The sequence below is a fragment of the Oryctolagus cuniculus genome, chromosome 10 (assembly GCF_964237555.1).
Source record: "Oryctolagus cuniculus chromosome 10, mOryCun1.1, whole genome shotgun sequence".
Lineage (NCBI taxonomy): Eukaryota > Metazoa > Chordata > Mammalia > Lagomorpha > Leporidae > Oryctolagus > Oryctolagus cuniculus.
Genome location: NC_091441.1, coordinates 70985096 through 71007514, shown reverse-complemented (window position 1 = coordinate 71007514; position 22419 = coordinate 70985096). Strand labels below are relative to the sequence as shown.

General features: G+C 43.4%; 2 long non-coding RNA genes across 2 annotated transcripts in view; one reads left to right on the top strand and one right to left on the bottom strand.

Moving 5' to 3' along the window:
- The first annotated feature begins 2525 nt into the window (after positions 1-2525).
- The window catches only part of LOC138844064 (uncharacterized), a 73890-nt gene continuing 53996 nt past the window's right edge, over positions 2526-22419 (top strand). Inside the window, exons 1-2 of the long non-coding RNA XR_011379456.1 lie at positions 2526-6032; positions 19565-19776. This is a non-coding gene — a long non-coding RNA (uncharacterized lncRNA). The remainder of the gene's footprint in view (positions 6033-19564; positions 19777-22419) is intronic.
- Positions 3985-6548, bottom strand: LOC138844063 (uncharacterized). Its single transcript, XR_011379455.1, has 3 exons — positions 5987-6548; positions 5670-5790; positions 3985-5477 (listed from the first exon to the last, which is right to left on the bottom strand). It is a non-coding gene; the product is annotated as an uncharacterized lncRNA (long non-coding RNA).

Sequence of the window (22419 nt, the reverse complement as noted above, 5' to 3'; positions counted from 1 at the left end):
CCTAAACACCAGAGCTCAGGACTTTGTTGTAAATTTTAACACTAGTTTTTCATAATAGCAAAACACTACAAATAACTAAGTGACACAGAGGGATGACTAAATTATACAACTCGAGGTAATGAGCATCCTTACTTTAAAACTACTGTGTGCAACTAGGATTTTTGAGGCTCTTGGAGAGGTTTGAATATGGCCTGGGCATGAGATGAACTGTTGTTAATTTTACTGGATATGATCAGAGGTGGTTTAAATGGGTAGTTTACTGGTGGTTTAAAAAAAATCTATCCAAGATACATAAACAAAACAGGGACCTCTGGGATAGTGACACAGTAGCTGATTGGGATGCCAGCATCTCCTATCAGAATCCTGGCTCCACTTACAATCCAGCTTCCTTCTAATGTGCATCAAGGAAGGCAGAAGATGATGGCCAAAGTGCTTGTGTCTCTGGCTTCCACCTGGGAGACCCTTACTGAGTTCTAGGCTCCTGATTTTGGTCTGGCCCAGCCCCAGCTATTGCCAGCTCTGGGGGAGTGAGCCAGAAGATGGAAGATATCATTCTCCCTTTCAAATATATACAAAGAAAGAAAGGTTATATAAGTGTTTGAATACCACAAATGGAATAATGAAAAAATAGTTTAACAATAACAAAACAACAAAGTCAGGGAGGAGATAGGTGAAGCAAGATTGCAAAAGACTGCAGTGATTGGAGTTCCATGATAGGATGGGGATAAACTGATCTCCCTACTTTGGACTTTATGAAAAAAGTTAAATAAAAAGATAGCAGCATAGAAATATATAAATTAGGCCAGCGGCGCAGCTCACTAGGCTAATCCTCTGCCTTGCGGCACCCGCACATCGGATTCTAGTCCCAGTCGGGGCACCGGATTCTGTCCCGGTTGCCCCTCTTCCAGGCCAGCTCTCTGCTGTGGCCCGGAATGCAGTGGAGGATGGCCCAAGTGCTTGGGCCCTGCACCCCATGGGAGACCAGGAGAAACACCTGGCTCCTGCCATCAGATCAGCGCGGTGCACCGGCCACAGCTCACCGGCCACAGTGGCCACTGGAGGGTGAACCAACAGTAAAGGAAGACCTTTCTCTCTGTCTCTCTCTCTCACTGTCCACTCTGCCTGTCAAAAAAATATGTGTATATATATATATATATACACACACACACACACACACACATTAACACAGAAGGAGATGGTTCATGGTATTTTAATTTTTTAAATTTATTTGACAGATAGAGTTAGAGATAGTGAGAGAGAGAGAGACAGAAAGAAAGGTCTTCCTTCCATTGGTTCACCCACCAAATGACTGCTATGGCCAGGTCTATGCAAATCTGAAGCCAGGAGTCAGGTGCTTCCTCCTGGTCTCCCATGCAGGTACAGGAGCCCAAGCACCTGGGCCATCCTCCACTGCCTTCCCAGGCCACAGCAGAGAGTTGTACTGGAAGAGGAGCAACTGGGACTAGAACCTGTCACTCATATGGGTTGCTGGTGCCGCAGGCGGAGGATTAACCTAGTGAGCCATGGCACCGGCCCTGGTTCCTAGAATTTTAAGTGAACAAAATACAATATGAAGTTTTTCTATGTTGTGGTAATACGGTTCCTCCCTTTACACTTTATATTTATTTATTACAAAAAATAATTAAAACCATACACTAAGAATGCTTGTGTGGTTGTATCTCATCAGTGTGATCACAACTATGTTCATGTTCCTTTTCTTGGCCTCTTATTCTTGGATGCCTGCCTTGACTATGTTTACTTGTGTTTTACAAAGGTTCAGGAAAGAATATCCTCAATAGGAGCAGAAGGGTAGATCACTTAGCCTTATGTGGAGCTTGCTCTTTGCCAGGAGATAAGCTCCCAGGTTTATAGTGCTTCCCTTTCTCTGCCCTCTGTTGGGTGTGAGCCTCACCCTGTTCATGAACTGCAAGAGCCTTCTTGGTCTTTGCAACAAGAAGGGGATTTCAGATAGGAAACCAGTATGTATTTGCCAGAGAATTGCTGTTAGGCAGCACTTTTAGAGGCAGATGGATAAGAATACTGGTTAACTTAGCCATATTTACAAACTCGTTTATTTCTCTTTTTTTAAATTTATTTTATTTATTTGAAAGGCAGAGTTACAGAGAAAGAGGTCTTCCAGCCACTGCTTCACTCCCCAAATGGTAGCAATGCTGGTGGTAGCTTCTCCAAAGCCAGGAAGCCAGAGCTTCTTCTGGGTCTCCCACATGGGTGCAGGGGCCCAAGAAGTTGGGCCATTCTCCACTGCTTTCCCAGGTGCAGTAGCAGGGAGCTGGATTGGAAAAGGAACAGCTGGGACCTGAACCAGTGCCTATATGAGGTGCCAGCATTGCAAGTGGCAGCTTAATCTGCTATGCCACAATGCTGGCTCCCAAACTCATTTATTTAAGGCTACTTTATCATATTACTCTACTTAAAATTTTCCATTTCTTTTGTTTAATTTCTTATCCTTCACCCCTTTCTGGTAGAGCCCCAACCTGTTAGCATTCCCCCTTTCATATTTTTGCACACCGGTTTTCCATTGTGCTGTATTAATGTTTTTTCATTTCATTTAGTATGAATATTACATCTCATTACATAGCTAATTTCTCTTTAGAACTAGATTGTGAACCTTGTTATGTCAGAGACTTGTTGCATGTTATGTGTCTCCAACTCTTACTGTTACTTGTATAAAAAGAGCTCAGGAAATACCGGATAGTTAAGTAAACTTTCCTGTAGGGTCAGCCACATTTCTATCATAGTCAGGACATATTAAAGGTATTCTTTCATGCAGATACCTTAGTTAAAATAGATCTATTGCAGACAACCTAATGGCTCTGGCTAAAATTTCCAGTAGTATATTGAAAAGAAATGGTGAGAGTGGGCATCCCTCTCTGGTACCAGATCTCAGTGGGAATGCTTCCAACTTTCCCCCACTCAATAGGATGCTGGCCATGGGTTTGTCATAAATTGCCTTGATTGTGTTGAAGAATGGTCCTTTTATACCCAATTTGCTTAGAATTTTCATCATGAAAGGGTGTTGTACTTTATCAAATGAGAAGAGAATGTCTGATTCGTACAATCATTTGTCAACAACTGAGTGTTGAGCACAGAGCTGTCTCGGGGTACATGCTGAGCCCTCTTAAGACCTCTCAAACCTCCCAATCTAGAGTGGCATTTTTCAGTGTGGTGACTACCAGAATTATTTTCATGGTTCCATTGGACCAAGTTTCAGCATAATTGGACATTAAGTTGTCTTCCTGAAAATAGTGTTTGGAAGCTCATAAGAAAATTAGATTACAGGAAAGTTAAAATATTGCAGTTTATCTCTCTAGCCAGCCTACTGTGGACTATTGATGAGGCACAAAAGGTGGGGAACAAGTTCAGGAAGAAGGAACAGTGTTTATGAAGATAAAGCAATGGAAAATGGCATGATGTAGTAAGGAAATCTGTTTACTTAGAAATGGCTGGGGCCATAAATGTACTGTAGCAGGTAAAACTGCTGCCTGCAAAGCTGCCATCTTATATGGATGCTGGTTTGTGTCCTGGCTACTCTACTTCCAATCTAGCTCCTTGCTAATAGCCTGGAAAAGGCATCAGAATTTGGCCTAAATATTAGGGACCCTGGCAACCATGTGGAAGACCTGAGTGAAGATCCTGGTTTAGGACTGGCAGAACACTGGCCATTTTGACTCTGTGACTAGTGAACCAGTAGATGCAAGATATCTCTGTCCTTCTTTTCTCTCGCTCTCTTTCTCTATAACTCTGACTTTCAAAATAAATATATCATTTAAAAAGGCACATGGTTTGGGAAGGGTGTGGATTGTAGTGGCATGGATATAGGTTGGAAGCAAAGCCAGACCCAATGGGTCTTACACTGCATACTCACGGCTTTACAAAAATCAGCTCAGGAATTTTGGGATCTCTACAGTATTGATGGAAGGATAGTGTGACCAAATGGGTCATTTCTCACCCCTTTAGCCCCTTTAGCCCCTTTAGCCCCTTTAGCTGGCAGTGGTGTGCATTAAGAGTGGGAAGTATAGGTTTGTACGAATGAGAGTATCTGGGAACTCATCAGACCCATTGGAGCATAAGGAAGCTCAATTGAGAAGCTGATATAGGTGCTGTTGAGAGGATGGGATCAAGTAAGTGGGAGTGAGGATACCTCCTCATGTGTGATGGTTACTTTTGAAATGAGGAAACATGAAAAGGAAAATTCCTCTGAGTGTGTGGAGTGAGGGACGAAAGCCTTGGGAACGACTCAATGACTTCTCAATAGGGAAACTGAGTGACTAGTCCTATAGCAGAGTGGGGGTATTGTGGAGCACTGGGCGTGAAAAGGATGGAGATTGAGCCTGATTTCAGCTGGTGAATGGGATTCCTCCACGTCATCCAAGGTAGTGGGCTGGTGGGTCTAGAGTTCCGTATGAGCCTGCTGGTAGCTAGGTGCTGCTGATGTTTGGACTGTCAAGTGCACAGTGATGAGAACTGGCAGTACCACTGGCCTTCAATTCGCTATAACCAAAGTGCCCCTAGGATTCAGGCAAAAGTAAAAGTGTGAGAAAAAAACATTAGTTTATTTAAAAGAAACAATAATCCAATAGACAAAAGAAATCTGCAAAATTTAAAAAATTTAAAAACAATTGTAAAACATTCAACATTTGCAATGCCATTTGAGGCAACCTCTTTTTCCATGCATCTAATACATGTGTTATGATGTGGTCTCAGGCATTCCTGAAGTATCCACAATGGCTGAGTTCAGAAAAGATATTTTTTCTTTGGGAGAACTACAGTTCAGTTCATTCCTTGTTCCTTGGGTCCTTCCAGAGCACCTCTTCTCCACGTCGAGAAACTCAGCAAATGCAGATGTAGAGTTTCTGCAGTGTTGAGATGTGTCACCCTCTGACAATATTCTGGAGGAGGTCAGGGCCAGTCCTTCTATAGTATCTTGGCACTGGCAGCTCTCTGCCTTCTCTGGGCACTGGCGTTCAATGCCTTTTCTGCATAGCAGCATTCCATGCTGCCTCCAGGCAACAATGTCCCCATGGCACAGCACTGCCCTTCTGGGTTCAATCCCAACTGAAGTGCTGACTCATGTGCCTAGCTTCTCAGGCTTTAGCCTGACCGAAGCTGTTTGAGAGAAAAGGGTCTGCCATCATGTTGCAAGCATAGCAGGCAGAAGCTTGATGAATTTTCCTCTGCTTGACAAGCATGGCATGTGGCTGGGTCCCTTGGCCTTCTGCCATATCTGGGCAGTGGCTGCTCTCTACTCTTTCTTCCTGTGGCATGTCAGTGCCATCACTGGGAAGCAGCATTCCATGCCATCTCCATGCAGTGACATGCACATGTGACTCCACTGCCCGCCTGGCTCTTTCTGGGTCTTCAGGCACTAACACATGTGCCCAGCTTCTCAGGACCTACCCCAGTACTGAAGCTGCCTGAAAAGTGTCCAGGAAAGAGTTCACCATCGCATGAAAGACCTAGGAGGTAAAGGACTGATGAGTCTGCTGAAATGATTGTGGACTGACTCAGATACCTCTCCACCTTAAAGCAGATGCCACAATCAGAATCCCCCTTATCTGTCTCAGGTCTTGTGCCAGGACCACGGACCAAGTACAGACCAACTACTCTCCTGATGAGCAGAATGAAGGCATGTTTTTCCATATCCTTACCTTAATTTTCAGTAGTCCTGCTGTCAACTCTGAGCTTAAGGACCATGTACCCATGAGAAGGCACTCGCAGGTATGGAGGCTGATTGTAGGCTTCTTATAGACAGGAGAGGATGTGAAGAGCCTGTTAGGAAAAAGGACATCATTATTGGCACCTCTCATTCTGAAAAGGACTAAGAGTTGAAGATGAAGGTGATACCTAGATAACAGGAGGATTACTGAGATCTTGTCATCATGGAAAGGGTCCTACAGGGATCTCAGTTTGTCTTCATCATACACTCCTTTTCCCCACCAGGACATGTTGCTGAGAAGTCACTGACCTTTCTTGTCTGAAGTGTGCCAGAAATATCCAGGCACATCAAGAAGGTAAGATCTCGAAGTCAAGAGCTGAGAATCTGCAGGTCTGGGCTGCGGTGGGTGACAGTGAAGAACAGAGACCTGAGAACTAGTAAGAGGGGCTGGGAGGAGGAGTCGGGGCCCAGACAGAGGAGAAGCAGGAAAGGGGAGCCAGACGAACAGAGCGGTGAGTGGGTGACTTGGAGGGAACAGAGGCCAGGGTGCGCTTGGAGGTCTGGGAGGTCTTGGAGGTAGGAATGTCCTTGTGAGAAGAGATGCTGGTCAGAGCAGGGAGACGGGCAGGGCAGGCAGCTGAAGATTTCTTGTGCTGGAGGACAGGCTTAGGTTTGCCAGAGGGAGGAGCCAGGTGAGGCAGGCAGGTTGGGAAACAGGAATCTGAAGGAGCAGGACTGTGAGGCTGGGGATGACGCAGGAGAATCGGAGGTAGCTTTTTTGTCATTTTCAGCAAAAATGCTTCTAGTTACTCATCTGGCCAAAGAGAGTCAAAATGAGTAACTGGACACATGCCTAAGACTACGCCCACTTTTATCTCCTACACCACCACCCCCAGGTTATTGCATCACAGAATGCCCCTTATGACGTGTGTGTGCCCCTCCCCTTTGATGCAGTGGGGAGCCCCTCTCCCACCAGGGACACAAACCCAGGGGCTAGGTGGAAGAGTGATCATGGCAGATAGCAAAGAGAAGAAATGAGACTGTAATGCCATCCTCTGCCCTTGGGACTGGATGTACGTTTGTCCAATACATATACAGTTGTAAGAGCTAGGATAGTGTTAGGGAGTGGGCCTACAAGGTAGTTTTGCAGCAGTAATTAGGAAATGAAAAGAAATCAGTGCCCACATCTGTTGAACTTACCTTTTCCAAGTAGGATTATGAGTGAATCAAAGAAAAGATGCTGTATCCATGCTAGGAATGAGAAGGACATTGAAATTTACAGAGGGAACCATTGGAGGCAGGCTGTGCATTACAAAGCAGTGTGAATCAATTTTGGGCCAAAAAGAGAGGACATAAAAAAAGTAAGGGCAGAGTGTCCCAGATCACTGGAATGTAGCAAGCTCCCACCCGAGCTCCTGCACAGGATCTAACAGGGCTGCTTTGGAACATGGCTTCACCTTGTGTGGCTCCCCTCTGTGGCCCCTTGGTTTGTTGCCTGACTCTGAGCTGGAACCAACAACACAGCACCAATGTTGAGGTTGACTGCCCATTGCTGTGTGCCTACTGACTATCTGGATTGTGGTGCTCACTTGATCTCCCCAATAAAAACATTTTATCTATGTATGAGGAATATCTTTGGTTAGAATCTTGAGTCATACTTCCATTTTCACTGGAAATGTATTTAAGGTTTATTCCTTTTTCTCACTTCATCTACCACTAAGTAATATACACAGTCTAGGGCCAACCTAGTATGTTCCCCCTCATGGAAGACATCTTTTGACCCTCAAAGTATTTATTTATTTATTTATTTATTTATTTATTTATTTTGACAGGCAGAGTGGACAGTGGGAGAGAGACAGAGAGAAAGGTCCTCCTTTGCCATTGGTTCACCCTCCAATGGCTGCCGCGGCCGGCGCGCTGCAGCCAACGCACCGCGCTGATCCAATGGCAGGTCTCCCATGGGGTGCAGGGCCCAAGCACTTGGGCCATCCTCCACTGCACTCCCTGGCCACAGCAGAGAGCTGGCCTGGAAGAGGGGCAACCGGGACAGAATCCGGCACCCCTACTGGGACCAGAACCCGGTGTGCCGGCACAGCAGGTAGAGGATTAGCCTAGTAAGCCAGGGCGCCAGCCCTATTTTTGTTTGTTTGTTTATTTTTTTCTTTGCAAAGTATTTTTGATAATTTTAATTTTCATTATTTAGCTCAAACAAAGGAGGGTTGACATTTTCACAGTTTGAAAATATCAGTTTTAAATATTTTTTTTATTTGAAAAGCAGAGAGTGTGTGTGTGTGTGTTCATGCTAGAGCAAGCACTTGGGCATAATGAAATCTGCTTTAATCTCTCAACTCCCAATTTTACCAGGTCTAGATTGGCTGAAAACAGGACTGTGGGACTCAATCTAGGTTTCCCATTGGGTGGAAGTGACCTAATGCTTTAATATCACCCTCTGCCCCCAGGGTACACATTTGTAAAAATCTGGAATTGGGAGCTTCCCCAGGACATGAGCCGACTCTCTAACATGGAAATTGTACATCCAAAATGCCATTTAAGCCCTGTGCCAAACATATGTGCCCTTTATCACTCCTCACTAGAACATCTTTAGTTCTAACAAAATCAAAATTATTCTTTGTAAATGTTCTTTTGTTAAACTTGGATATGAGTTTCTATTACATTTATTCAGTTTGGTCTTCAAAGACACAAACTGATTATACCTAAAGGTCTTTCTTATATATTTACCATTTTCAGTAATTTTTCACATTTTTGTGATTGATTTATTTGAAAGACGATTACTAAGAGAGAACAAGATAAAGAAGTCTATCTTCCATTCACTGTTTTACCCTGTGTGTGGTCATGCCATTCCTGATTACCATTGTTCCTCGTTCCTACCCCCATCTGAGCAAGCACTCCTGCAGTCTCTCATTTTAAGCGCTGGTTAGTCAATGATGGGTAAGATCCCCTGGGGGACAACCTAAGACAGGCACAGCTGCACATGGAAACCACATGGAAACAAGGTTAACAATGGTATGGCCAAGAATCATACCTCCCGTTGCTCAAAAACAAATGAAAAGGGGGAAATGGGTGGAATGAGAAGGCCATGCCAAGATGACCACTGGCAATGGAGCCTGCCTGGCAACAGGCTGTGATTGGTTAGGGCATAAACCGCCCCTTGACCAGATTGGCTACCTTGGCTATTTTTTTTTAACTTTATTTAATGAATATAAATTTCCAAAGTACAGAATATGGATTACAATGGCTTCCCCCCCATAACGTCCCTCCAACCTGCAACCCTCCCCTTATACACTCCATCTCCCCTTCCATTCACATCAAGATCCATTTTCTATTCTCTTTATATACAGAAAATCAGTTTAGCATACATTAAGTAAAGATTTCAACAGTTTGCTCCTACACAGAAACATAAAGTGAAAAATACTGTTTGAGTACTAGTTATAGCATTAAATCTCAATGTACAGCACACTAAGGACAAAGATCCTACATGAGGAGTAAGTGCACAGTGACTCCTTTTGTTGTGTTAACAAATTGACACTCTTGTTTATGGCATTAGTAATCACCCTAGGCTCTTGTCATGAGCTGCCAAGGCTATGGAAGCCCCCTGGGTTCACTGACTCTGATCATATTTAGACAAGGCCATGGTCAAAGTGGAAGTTCTCTCCTCCCTTCAGAGAAAGGTAGCTCCTTTGATGACCCATTCTTTCCACTGGGATCTCACTCGCGGAGATCTTTCATTTAGTTTTTTTTTTCCCCCCCCAGAGTGTCTTGGCTTTCCATGACTGGAATACTCTCATGGGCATTTCAGCAGGATCCGCATGCCTTAAGGGCTGATTATGAGGCCAGAGTGCTGTTAGGACATTTGCCATTCTATGGGTCTGCAGTATCTCACTTCCCATGTTGGATCATTCTCTCCCTTTTTGATTCTATCAGCTAGTATTTGCAGACACTATTCTTGTTTATGTGATCCCTTTGGTTCTTAGTCCTATCATTATGATCAATTGTGAACAGAAATTGATCACTGGGACTAGTGAGATGGCATTGGTACATGCCACCTCGATGGGATTGAATTCGAATCCCCTGGTATGTTTCTAACTCCATCGTTTGAAGCTTGAGCATGTCCCGAATTGCACATCTCTTCCCTCTCTTATTCCCACTCTTATATTTAACAGCGATCACTTTTCAGTTAAGTTTCAGCACTTAAGAAGAATTGTGTATTGATTACAGTATTCAACCAAAAGTATTAAGTAGAACAAACAAAAAAAATACTAGGAGGGATAACATATTAAGCTGCTCATCAACAGTCAGGGTGAGGGCTAATCAAGTCACTGTTTCTCATAGTGCTCATTTCACTTTAACAGGTTTCCTTTTTGGTGCTCAGTTAGTTGTCACCTATCAAGGAGAACAAGTGGTATTTGTCCCTTTGGGATTGGCTTATTTCACTCAACATAATGTTTTCCAAATTCCTAACAGGGATCACTTTTTAGTTAAAATTTAAACACCTAAGAACAATTGTGTGTTCATTACAGAGTTCAACCAATGGTACTAGAACAAAAAAAATACTAAAATGGATAAAGTATTACATTGTCCATCAACCGTCAGGACAAGAGCTGATCAAGTCACTGTTTCTCACAGTGTCCATTTCACTTCAACAAGTTTCCCCTTTGGTGCTCAGTTAGTTGTCACCAGTCAGGGAGAACATATGATATTTTACTTTGGGACTGGCTTAATTCACTCAGCATGATGTTTTCCAAATTCCTCCATCTTGTTGCAAATGACTGGGTTTCGTTGTTTTTGACTCTGTATAGTATTCAATAGAGTACATGTCCCATAATTTCTTTATCCAGTCTACCGTTGATGGGCATTTAGGTTGGTTCCATGTCTTAGCTATGGTGAATTGAGCTGCAATAAACATTAATGTGCAGACAGCTTGTTTGCTTGCCAATTTCATTTCCTTTGGGTAAATTCCAAGGAGTGGGATGGCTGGGTTGAATGGTAGGGTTATATTCAGGTTTCTGAGGAATCTCCAGACTGACTTCCATAGTGGCTTAACCAGTTTGCATTCCCACCAACAGTGGGTTAGTGTCCCTTTTTCCCCACATCCTCGCCAGCATCTGTTGTTGGTAGATTTCTGAATGTGAGCCATTCTAACTGGGGTGAGGTGGAACCTCATTGTGGTTTTGATTTGCATTTCCCTGATTGCTAGTGATCTTGAACATTTTTTCATGTGTCTGTTGGCCATTTGGATTTCCTCTTTTGAAAAATGTCTTTTGAGGTCCTTGGCCCATCTCTTAAGTGGGTTGTTTGTTTTGATGTTGTGGAGTTTCTTGATTTCTTTGTAGATTCTGGTTATCAACCCTTTATCTGTTGCATAGTTTGCAAATATATTTTCCCATTCTGTCAGTTGTCTCTTCACTTTCCTGACTGTTTCTTTTGCAGTACAGAAACTTCTCAATTTGATGCAATCCCAAATGTTAATTTTGGCTTTGACTGCCTGTGCTTCTGGGGTGTTTTCCAAGAAGTCATTGCCGGTACCTATATCTTGCAGGGTTTTTCCAATGCTCTCTAATAATCTGATGGTGTCAGGTCGTAGATTTAAGTCTTTAATCCATGTTGAGTGGATTTTTGTGTAAGGTGAAAGGTAGGGGTCTTGCTTCATGATTCTGCACGTGGAAATCCAATTTTCCCAGCACCATTCATTGAATAGACTGTCCTTACTCCAGGGATTGGTTTTGGATCCTTGATCAAATATGAGTTGCCTGTAGATGTTTGAATTGATTTCTGGTGTTTCTATTCTGTTCCATTGGTCTATCCATCTGTTTCTGTACCAGTACTGTGATGTTTTGATTACAACTGCCCTGTAGCTATTTAAGCTGCTGTACCATCTGAAATAAACAAATCTGCAGACTGCTCGCCTCTGGACTGCTTTCACCCGTCTCCCGGGGTCTGTGTGATGACTCTGCGCCTCTTGCCCCACCACGCTCCTCCTCTCAGAACGAATCCACAGCAACATCCCTCCATATCCCCCAAGTTCCAGGGCTGGACCAGTGGCCTTTAACTGCATTTCATTCTCAAACATGTGTGCAGGGACCCTAGCACTTGGCCTATTTTCTGCTGCTTTCCCTGGAGCATTAACAGTGACCTTGATCTGATGTGGAACAGCTGTAACAAAAACTGGAGCCCAGGTGGCAGTTTCACCCACTGCACCCCAACATAGGACCACCTCGTCAAATTCGTTGGCCACATGTATTTCAGTTCAATTTTTTATTGCAACTTCCTTGTCCCTTGTTATACTTTCGGTAATGTATAGCCTACCTTATTATGATCATTGTTTATTTGTCTTCCACTCCTTTCATGAGATCTTACAGCTCAGATACCATTTCCCGTTGTTTTCAGAGAGCACAGTTCATAAACTTTCCAATCTATTTTGAGCTCTCCTGTTGTTTCATTTGGAACTTTGAACCTAATGATCAAAAAACAGTCTTGAAACTATAATGCCTTAGCCTTCGTGCCACTTGTGCAAATCTGTTGAGAGTAGGAGGCACACCTAATTCAATGATCTTACATAGCAGATGTTCTGGAAAGATAGTAGGAACATCCCTTCCAATCAGTATTCATTTTATGAAAGTACAAGTGTATTCTGTCACATAGAGTGAGCCTCTCCTAAGTAACTCAGTCTTGGATGACTCTGGCACGTTTCTTCCATCCCTAGATGCCACAGAAGACCATAGCAGTCCCAGCTGTATGTAGGTGGACCTGCAACTTCAGGGGCTGCATATGAATTTGTGTTTAACATTCCTTTGTTTCTCAGATTTGTCATTAGTGATGTTATGGGCGGAATCATTCATTATCTTTCGCAGGAGTCTGTCCTGTGCATGATTGGATATTTAACATTATCTCTGTTTTCTAACCACTGGAAGTCAGAAGTAGCCTTTTCTTTCTCATACACACTCCCAGCCACTGAATACCATAAACATGTTGATTTAACCTTTCTCTTTCTTGGTGTCATTATGTACAAGCTCTGCTATCAGTTTCTCCCACACAGCAGTCAGGAGCCTGGTACTTCTGAAATCTAAACCATTTCATCTTACATTAAATGCTCTATTGCTGTGTATTGCCCTTGGTACAGTCCTAGAAACATTCATCATTTCGGGCAGGGATGCAGAAAATTGTATTGCCAAGGGCCATTTGAATCCTTATAACATCATTCACAATCCATATAAAAATAAGATAAGATATAAAATTCATATCCTATATGAGGTTCCAGCATTGCAGGCAGAGGATTAACCTACTGCACTATAGCATTGGCCCCCAAGTAGGATTTTAAAATTTATCTTTTGTTAATAATTGAGAAGCAGAAATGGGGAGAGGGAGACACACATCCTATCTGACTGTTCATACCACAAATGCCTGCTGTAGCCCAGACTGGACTTGGCAACAATCCATCCAGGTCTCCCTCACACATGGCCCAGATACAAGTTCTTTTGCCATCACCTGCTGCATCCCAAAATCTGCATTAGTAGGAGGGTGAAGTCTGGTGTCAGAACTGGAGATGTAACTGAAGTAGCTTTCCACTCAGAGTTCAAGCCTCAGTGTGCCCATCAACATGAGGTACTCATGTTGACCTGACCTCTGGAGCCCTGATTTAGTCTGCTGTTGGACTGTCCCTCACTCTCCTTCACCTTAACTTGTTTCTTTGCTGCTTCTGGAAAATACAACATGCTCCTATCTGAAGGATCTTAATATTTGGTTTCTTCCACTTTGAATTCCTGCCTCCTGTTCTCCAAATGATCATCCCCTCTTCCCTTCAGGTATCATCAGATACCATCTTACCACGGTCATCTTCCAAGATCCCTGGTAGTCATTGTTCAGTGATATATCTGTGACCTCTCCACATGGCTTCAATCCTAGCCATCTTCCTACCCCATTCTATCTCTAAGCCCTCCTTACCATTTGTCATGCCAAGTCCTGAACTTTTTTGTGTGTATATTCTTTCTTTAACAGAGTGAAGGCAGTGAGTTTTTGCCTTCTTGTCAGTGCTTGGAATCCATTCTGTCTTACATAATAGAAACACAATGTATGCTATATGAGAAACTAAATTACAGAAGAATGAAGAAAATGTATTTCAAATTATTGTGATAAATCTGTGACTTGCTCCAAATCTGTGACTAGGATGTTTGAAGTTTTCTTATTGTTGTCCTTCCTTGAGTTACTTTGATTCCTTTTATACTGAAGATATTTCTGCCTATGTTGTATAGGCACTGATTGATAAGGCTTTCCTCTTAGTACTACTTTTGCTCTTTCCCACAATCTCTGGTGCACTGTGTTAGTTTTCATTAATTGAAAGGTAGGTTCAAATTTTCTGATTACTTCCTGGATACACTGCCTACCAAATTTTTGCAATATTTACATGTGTTTTAAAGTTTTACCTGTTCTCACTTTCAGCTTTATTGCATTGTGGTCAGAAACATGCTTTATATATGCTATCCCAGAGAAGCTTTCATGAGCTTTCAGAGGATGTATATTCTGTAGTTTTTTGAAGAAATGTTTTATGTTAGACAGCATTGATCTAGGTTACAATTTAATTCTGCTCTTTCTCTATTGATTTTCTTTATAAATGATGTGTCCATTTCTGAAATTGGGAGTTTAGCGCCCCTTACCCATATTGGAGACTGTCCCTGAATGTGTGCTAATGCTTGCTTTATATAAATGCGTACTGGCATTGATGGCACAAATATAGTTACAAGTGGTAATTCCTCTTGTTGTTTTGAAATTTTGATCATCATTTAATTACCTTCCTTGTCACTGTTTCTGCTTTATATTATATTATGCAATTTAATTTTAGTTATTCATTTTTTTAACTTTTATTTAATGAATATAAATTTCCAAAGTACAGAATATGGATTACAATGGCTTCCCCCCCATAACGTCCCTCCAACCTGCAACCCTCCCCTTATACACTCCATCTCCCCTTCCATTCACATCAAGATCCATTTTCTATTCTCTTTATATACAGAAAATCAGTTTAGCATACATTAAGTAAAGATTTCAACAGTTTGCTCCTACACAGAAACATAAAGTGAAAAATACTGTTTGAGTACTAGTTATAGCATTAAATCTCAATGTACAGCACACTAAGGACAAAGATCCTACATGAGGAGTAAGTGCACAGTGACTCCTTTTGTTGTGTTAACAAATTGACACTCTTGTTTATGGCATTAGTAATCACCCTAGGCTCTTGTCATGAGCTGCCAAGGCTATGGAAGCCCCCTGGGTTCACTGACTCTGATCATATTTAGACAAGGCCATGGTCAAAGTGGAAGTTCTCTCCTCCCTTCAGAGAAAGGTAGCTCCTTTGATGACCCATTCTTTCCACTGGGATCTCACTCGCGGAGATCTTTCATTTAGTTTTTTTTTTCCCCCCCCAGAGTGTCTTGGCTTTCCATGACTGGAATACTCTCATGGGCATTTCAGCCGGATCCGCATGCCTTAAGGGCTGATTATGAGGCCAGAGTGCTGTTATTCATTTTTTGAGGCAGAGGTAAAGAGACAGAAAGAGAGATCTCTTCCTGGTGTTTCATCTTCAAATGCTCACATAAACCGACATGAACCTGTAGAATGCTGAGAACCATGAATCTGTGTGGGTTTCCCACGTGAGTGGCAGGGACCCAAATACCTGAGACATCACCTGCCGCTGGTTAAGGGGGTACCTGTAGGAATCTTGAATTTTAAATTGAGCTGAGGCCTGAACTCAGCACAGCAATTGGGTAATGGACATCGCACCATGGTTCATACATAAGGAATTTATCAAGCACTTATCCTTATCAAGGTACAGTACAGCTCAGGTTCCATACATTTTTATTTAATCATCAAAACAAACGTTGCTCTTTAGATGCTCTTATTTTCACAATTATTAGATTGAGAAACCGAAGACCAGTGCAGTGGCATAATAGGCTAAGCCTCCACCTGAAGCACCAGCTTCCCATAGGAGCACCGGTTCATGTCCCAGATCCTCCTTTCATTGAGAGAGAGAGAGAACAGATTGAAGAATGAGTATAGTGGAAGAAACATTAGGGAAAACTACAGAAAACCAGTTTTCAAATATAGCTGGGAAGATTTCCTAAGCAATGCTCAAAAAGAAGAAGTGATAATGAAAAGATTGGTAAAACCTTTAGAGTGACGACAGCCACAAGCAGAGTGAAAAGAGAAGTGTGTGAGATCTTGAAGTTGTGCATTGGCATTTCTTCCTTAATACTAGTGAGTCGTGTGTTGTATGGATGGTAATGTACTACAAGTACATTTCCCAGATGCCTTGTGGTTATGTGGGACCATTTAGTGTAATCAAGGGAAGGCAAGCTGCTCACATTCCCATTAACATATAAGGGAACCGAAGTCAGGGATATTAAGTGACACACCCATTCCTCCATCCTGCTCACAGGGAGAGCTCACTTGGGGAGCCTGTCTTCTGCCACCTTTTTAAAATCAACACTTCCTACATTCTAAGTTTCATATTCTGTTCTGAGCACATTACAAATGCTGCCTCATATGATCCTCAGAGCATCCTTATGAAATATGGTATAGTTTGTTACATTGCAGTATTTTCATTATTTAACAGGGCTGAGTCTTAAAAGAACTTCCTGGCCGGCGCCATGGCTCAACAGGCTAATCCTCTGCCTTGCTTCGCAGGCACACCGGATTCTGTCCCGGTTGCCCCTCTTCCAGGCCAGCTCTCTGCTGTGGCCAGGGAGTGCAGTGGAGGATGGCCCAAGTGCTTGGGCCCTGCACCCCATGGGAGACCAGGAGAAGAACCTGGCTCCTGCCTTCGGATCAGCGCGGTGTGCCGGCCGCAGCGCGCTGGCCGCGGTGGCCATTGGAGGGTGAACCAACTACAAAGGAAGACCTTTCTCTCTGTCTCTCTCTCCCACTGTCCACTCTGCCTGTCAAAAAAATAAATTAAAAAAAAGAACTTCCTAACTCACCTGAGGTCACACAGCTAGTAGGCAGTAGCCAGAATTCAAACCCAGACAAGCCTGACGTCCTGCTCTGTTCTCAGGCACTGCCCGTGTTGAAACCATGCATCCTATATTTAATGAGTGAGGACACTTGCTTACCATAGGCTCTGGGATCCATTCAGCTTTCTGACTTTGTGTCTCTGGGAGTTTCTTTCTTGGTTCCTGTGCAGCATGGTGTGTGAGATTCTAAAACTCACCTGGGATACAAGGCTTTCTGTAGTGAGGAGTCAGGTTTTTGGTCACATTACTGCCTCTGTGCCCTTTTTTCTGGCAACCTCGTTTGTTAGAGCAGAGCATCTTGGCCTCAGAGGCTTTCCTAGGCCTTGAGAATAGAGTCATTTGTCAACAGATGTGTCTTGAGCAGAAAACTGCCTCATTGTACATTCTGAGCCCTGGCAGTAGAGGACTGAGTGAAAAGGACACAGTCCTTGCTCTCTGGAGCTCGTGATCTGGACAGAGTCAAAGTAACACAGTGTACACACATGGAGAAGACACCCCAACCATGACAGTGACTCCTGCAGTATGGGAACCAGTAGAAAAACAGGCAGGGAAAGAGCAGGGGAGTGAATGGAGTAGGTAATTTGGGTCCCCATGCTGGAGGCAGAACACCCTAGAGGAAGCAAGAACAAAAGTGCTGGGGCATGAGCAAGTTTGCAACACCTCAGGAGGAAGGTCATAAGCAGTCTAGTAAAATCCTTATCATTGAAATAAATATGGCTGCCAACATCATGTATATTTGTAACAACGCATCTTTGACCCCCCAAGTCTTCACTGGAGACAAGCATTTGGACAGTGGAATGAACCTGGCCTTCATAGCCATACATTCTCTGCCACTGGTAGCTTCCCACGTGGCTTACCTTTTTTGGTCTGCACTTTATTCACCTGTTTCTTGAGAGAAATATGCCATTTTAGCAGGATGGCAGAGAATGGATTGAAGGAGAATGAGGCAAGGGTTTGGCATCAGTGTGGGCGTGTTCTTGGAACAACACAGATAGCCATGAACTGCCTGGTTCTGAACCCTCATCCTCTGTTGCTGTCCTTACTGCTCTCAGTCCCAACTGCGGTCCTCCCTCAGGTTGGGAGAGTTCCCCTACAGATAACACGTTACAATACTTTGCTTAATCCTTTCCCCCTCATGATGCCATGAGTCCATCCAATCCCCAGTTCCCACCTATTCCTCTACAATGCTTCCTCCAAGGACACAGTACCCATAGGGAACTTTTTCCTCTCTTCTCTGAGTTTTCTCAGATGCCTTGACTTATCATCTGCATGGTGCTACATATCATCATGCCACACCAGAGCTTTATAGAGTGTGTGTGAATTAGAGAAAAACTGCATCACAGTGCACATTCAGAATCTAGCTCTCTCCATTTCCTAAAGCCTGCACCATTCTAAGTCACCATTCTAAGTCAGGCACCATTAAATCCTTAGCCTCTGTCTAGTGTTTTGTCAAAAGGAAACAATGTTGCTTCAGTGCTGAACAGGTCCCCTTCTCTCCCTACTGTGCTGTGCACCTGGCAGACTGCTCCCAGTCTCCAGATACTACTCATGTTGCTCTTTATTTTTCTTTTTTTTTTTTTAACTTGACTGAGATGCTGCTCCTCAATCTGTAATCACCTGTTCCAGAAGGAATTCCTAGAATTTTTTCAGCCCACTCATTCTGGGTATTAATGCTGATTCCTTCTAAGCGCGTTTTCCTCTCTTTAAATCCCTGAATAGGCAAGAAACATGGTGAACACTTAGGGAAACAGCTCTACCCTGGAAAGGAGAGTAGGATCCCCTTAGGGAAACCCATCAGAAGCCAGGCTGTCCAGGAATGTGTGCTCGGTCTCAGAATACAGTGTGAGCAGCCACCACGCACATGGATATATGCAGATGGATGCCTGAGTGTAGTTATGCCTAGGCCATTCTCTGCCTGCTGAATGATACTGGAAGCAGGCCAAAATCCAGGATGTTCTTGCATAGGCTCTGGTTTATGGGAAGAATTTCTATGAGCTCCTTAGAATTTCCAGTCTGTAGGCTAGCATGCTTTTAATTATCAAGACAGATTATACAAGTACCCAGACTGGCATTTCAAATACCCACCTAGAGGCTATGAGAGTGGAGAGAAAGAAATGTTTAAAATGATTGCCTTGGCAATTTTGAAATGTCTGCAGAGCAGAAAGTGTGTTTGTACTCTCCAAATATCCCTGTTATGACAATCCACTTATCCCTAATTCCCCTGGGCTGTAGGCATATGTGTCACTGCTTTTTATTCCAGGTTCCTGTCCCTTGTGAGAGAGAATTCAAAGCAGTGACATTAGTATATAAATTAGAACAGAATTTACTTGAGAGAGAGTACATTCAGGCATGAGTGTGTCAAGACACAAGGAGAAATACTCCCCATGGAGAGCCACAGAAAGTGATTTTCCCATGAGAAGATAGCATGACAGATGCTGAAAGTGTGCTTTCTGTGATGATTGGTCTAATTTGTGGAGTTAGGTGTGATCCTCTACTTCAATATACAAATGAGGTGGAGTTAGGGCAGAATTTAGTGTGCCTCGGGTCTTTGGAGATAGTTTAATGGTATTTCCACCTGGAACTCAGTGTGCAAGTGCACTTAGTGTCCCCTCCTCCTGGTTCTGGAAGAGACTAAGGTGCAGCATGGGATTGTGGGTGTAAAGGGGTGGAGTTAGGTTGCAGGCTTCAAACTAAAACTGAAAATATTCAAGCTTTTCTTCCCCATCTAACCCCCTGCTTATACTTGCCCAATGCCAATTCTTTTAAGCTAACGTGTTCTCCTGTTTTGAAGAATGAGTTGCAGCTAATTTTCTCCTAGACACAGATTAATGAGATTTTATTGCTTTTGTTTGTTTCTTCTTGCTAGTGGACGTCAGATGTGGAGAGATGTTCAATCCTGGGTGACTCCTGTGAGGCCTCTGTCGCTCCCCTCAGTTTCCCTCTGCCCCACAGTCCCAGCGCCACCAGCCCGAGGCACTACTGCTGCAGTGTTACCTGCTCACCACCAGCCAAGTCCCTACCAAGAGGCCTGCTCAATGCTTTGCACAAGTGGACAAGACAGAAGTAAAGAAACAAAAGGTAAACATGGGGAAAGCTTTCCTCTGGAACCCAGGGGTTTTCTAAGTGTGTTCAGCTGGTGGACGTCCTGTCAGGTGTCACAGGGGGATACACACATTTGGATGAGGAGCTGGCAGTCACCGGGCAGGTGTGGGGATTGTTTTCTTCAGAATCTGCCATCCCCACCAATTAAATTTACAAGATTACCATTTCCTAAATGTAAGCTCTTATGGGGCGCAATAATATGTGTTGTGTACGTGTGTCCCCGAGGGAGGGATGGACTTTGCATTTCCTAGCTGGCATAGACACGGCATGGTGTGTAAGGACATAGCACTGTGTTGTTGTCCTACTGTCTCCAATGCAAAGTTGTAATGGTAGACAGTCTTCTCCTATGTACAATGAGAGAATAATGCATGGATCAGTTGTAGAGCAATATACAGTTATGTAGCTCCTCATTGAACATTGGAGGAAGAGACTTGCCTACATCTATTCCAAGGTCCATTTATTTTAAGATTTTTTATTTATTTATTTGACAGCTAGAATTACAGACAGTGAGACAGAGAAAAAGGTCTTCCTTCCATTGGTTCACTCCGCAAATGGCCACAACGGATGGAGCTGCACTGATCCAAAGCCAGGAGCAGGTGCCTCCTCCTGGTCTCCCATATGGGTGCAGGGGCCCAAGCACCTGGGCCATCCTCACTGCCTTCCGAGGCCATAGCATAGAGCTAGACTAGGCGAGGAGCAACCGGCACCAGAAACGGCACCCATAAGGGATGCCGGTGCTGCAGGCAGAGGATTAACCTAGTTCGCCATGGTGCTGGCCCCTCCAGGGTACATTTAAATATTCCTCTTAGTATTGGGTGTAATAGCAGAAGATGTAAAGCTGCCACTAGCAACACTAGCATTCCATATCAGAGTTGTATCTCTGCCTTTCAGATACATACTAATGAAAAATAAAACATTGGAACCTGTCAGGCCTTGGATCAGATTTGGGGTGATCTCATGTATTTCTCTTAGATATAATGTGTCCTTTTTCTTCTTTTATTTTATCAAGCCTGTTTTCTTTATTAGTCTTTAAAGGATTGTGATTTTATTTTCCCTTTTATAATATTTAGCTCTTTTTTTGGTGTTTTTTTAAATATTGTGTGTGTGTGTGTGTGTGTGTATGGGATCTGAGTATTATATCTTCCTCCTACTAATTTTTGTTTGAAATGCTCTTATTTTTCTCCTTGCTTGAGTTACTGCAATGCATTGTTTATTCAAGATCTTATTACCTGTGTTGTATAGGCAGTGACTTACATGGCTTTCCATATAATTGACCTGATGTGCTTTGCCTCAACCTGTGATCACCTCCTCTAAGAAGACTACATGTGGAGCTCTCTACAAACTGATTTAGGAAGTGTTTCCTATAGGATTGCCAAATGTTTACTACTTGTATTTGTTTCAAAATTGTACAACATCCTCTCATCCAGCCCTATCATACTGTCACATGATATTCATGTATCCAGCCCTGTTGTAGTATTCCTATAACAACCCTTCTGATACTAACTCTTATTCTCAGCCTTATTAAAAGTTAGCTCAAATCACAAGTTTATATGTGGCAGGACAAATCACAAGTTTATGTGCAGAGGGCAAGAATGTGAACTCAGGTGCTGTGATTCCAGAACCTCCGTTCAAAACATCTACAACTAGACATGTGGTGATTGAATGAATGCCATGTATGGCCATTTGGAACATGTTGGTTTGAGTGGGAGTTAGTTAATTGCAATGAAGTTGAACATGACAATCTGGTTAGTGTGGATCCATTATTGGCATCACTGTTGAGATCTCCAATGCTCCCTCTAGGACACGCTAACCATAAGGAACTATTTCCTCTGTTCTATTTTCACATATGCCTTGATTTACCATCTGCATGTTGCTACATGTTATCAAGCCACACCTGAGCTTTATAGTGTTTGTGTGAATTAGAGAAGAAACACGGGCCGGCGCCGCGGCTCACTAGGCTAATCCTCCGCCTAGCGGCGCCGGCACACCGGGTTCTAGTCCCGGTCGGGGCTCCGGATTCTGTCCCGGTTGCCCCTCTTCCAGGCCAGCCCTCTGCTGTGGCCCAGGAGTGCAGTGGAGGATGGCCCAGGTGCTTGGGCCCTGCACCCCATGGGAGACCAGGAAAAGCACCTGGCTCCTGGCTCCTGCCATCGGATCAGCGCGGTGCCGCAGCGCGCCAGCCGCGGCGGCCATTGGAGGGTGAACCAACGGCAAAAGGAAGACCTTTCTCTCTGTCTCTCTCTCTCACTGTCCACTCTGCCTGTCAAAAAAAAAAAAAAAAAAAAACACATCATAGTTCACATTCAAACACTAGCTCTGTTTCTTTTATGTGGCCTACTTTAAGTCAGGCATCATTAAAACCTTACTGTCTTCCCATGCTAGATGTTGCACTGGCAAAAAGAAACAAAGTTGAAAAAGGGCATCCAATCCTCCTACTCTACAGCTGCACTTTCTGGTGACTTGCCTGCAAGGATTTTTTTGAATGGTTCATTGTGCCAAGTTTCAGCAGAACTCGACATTTTCTTGATTTCCTGAAAATGGTGTTTGGGAAATTTGTTTACTTATAAACAGCCGGAGATAAAAGCATATGTGTGGAGATTTTAACTGTGGCTGGCACAC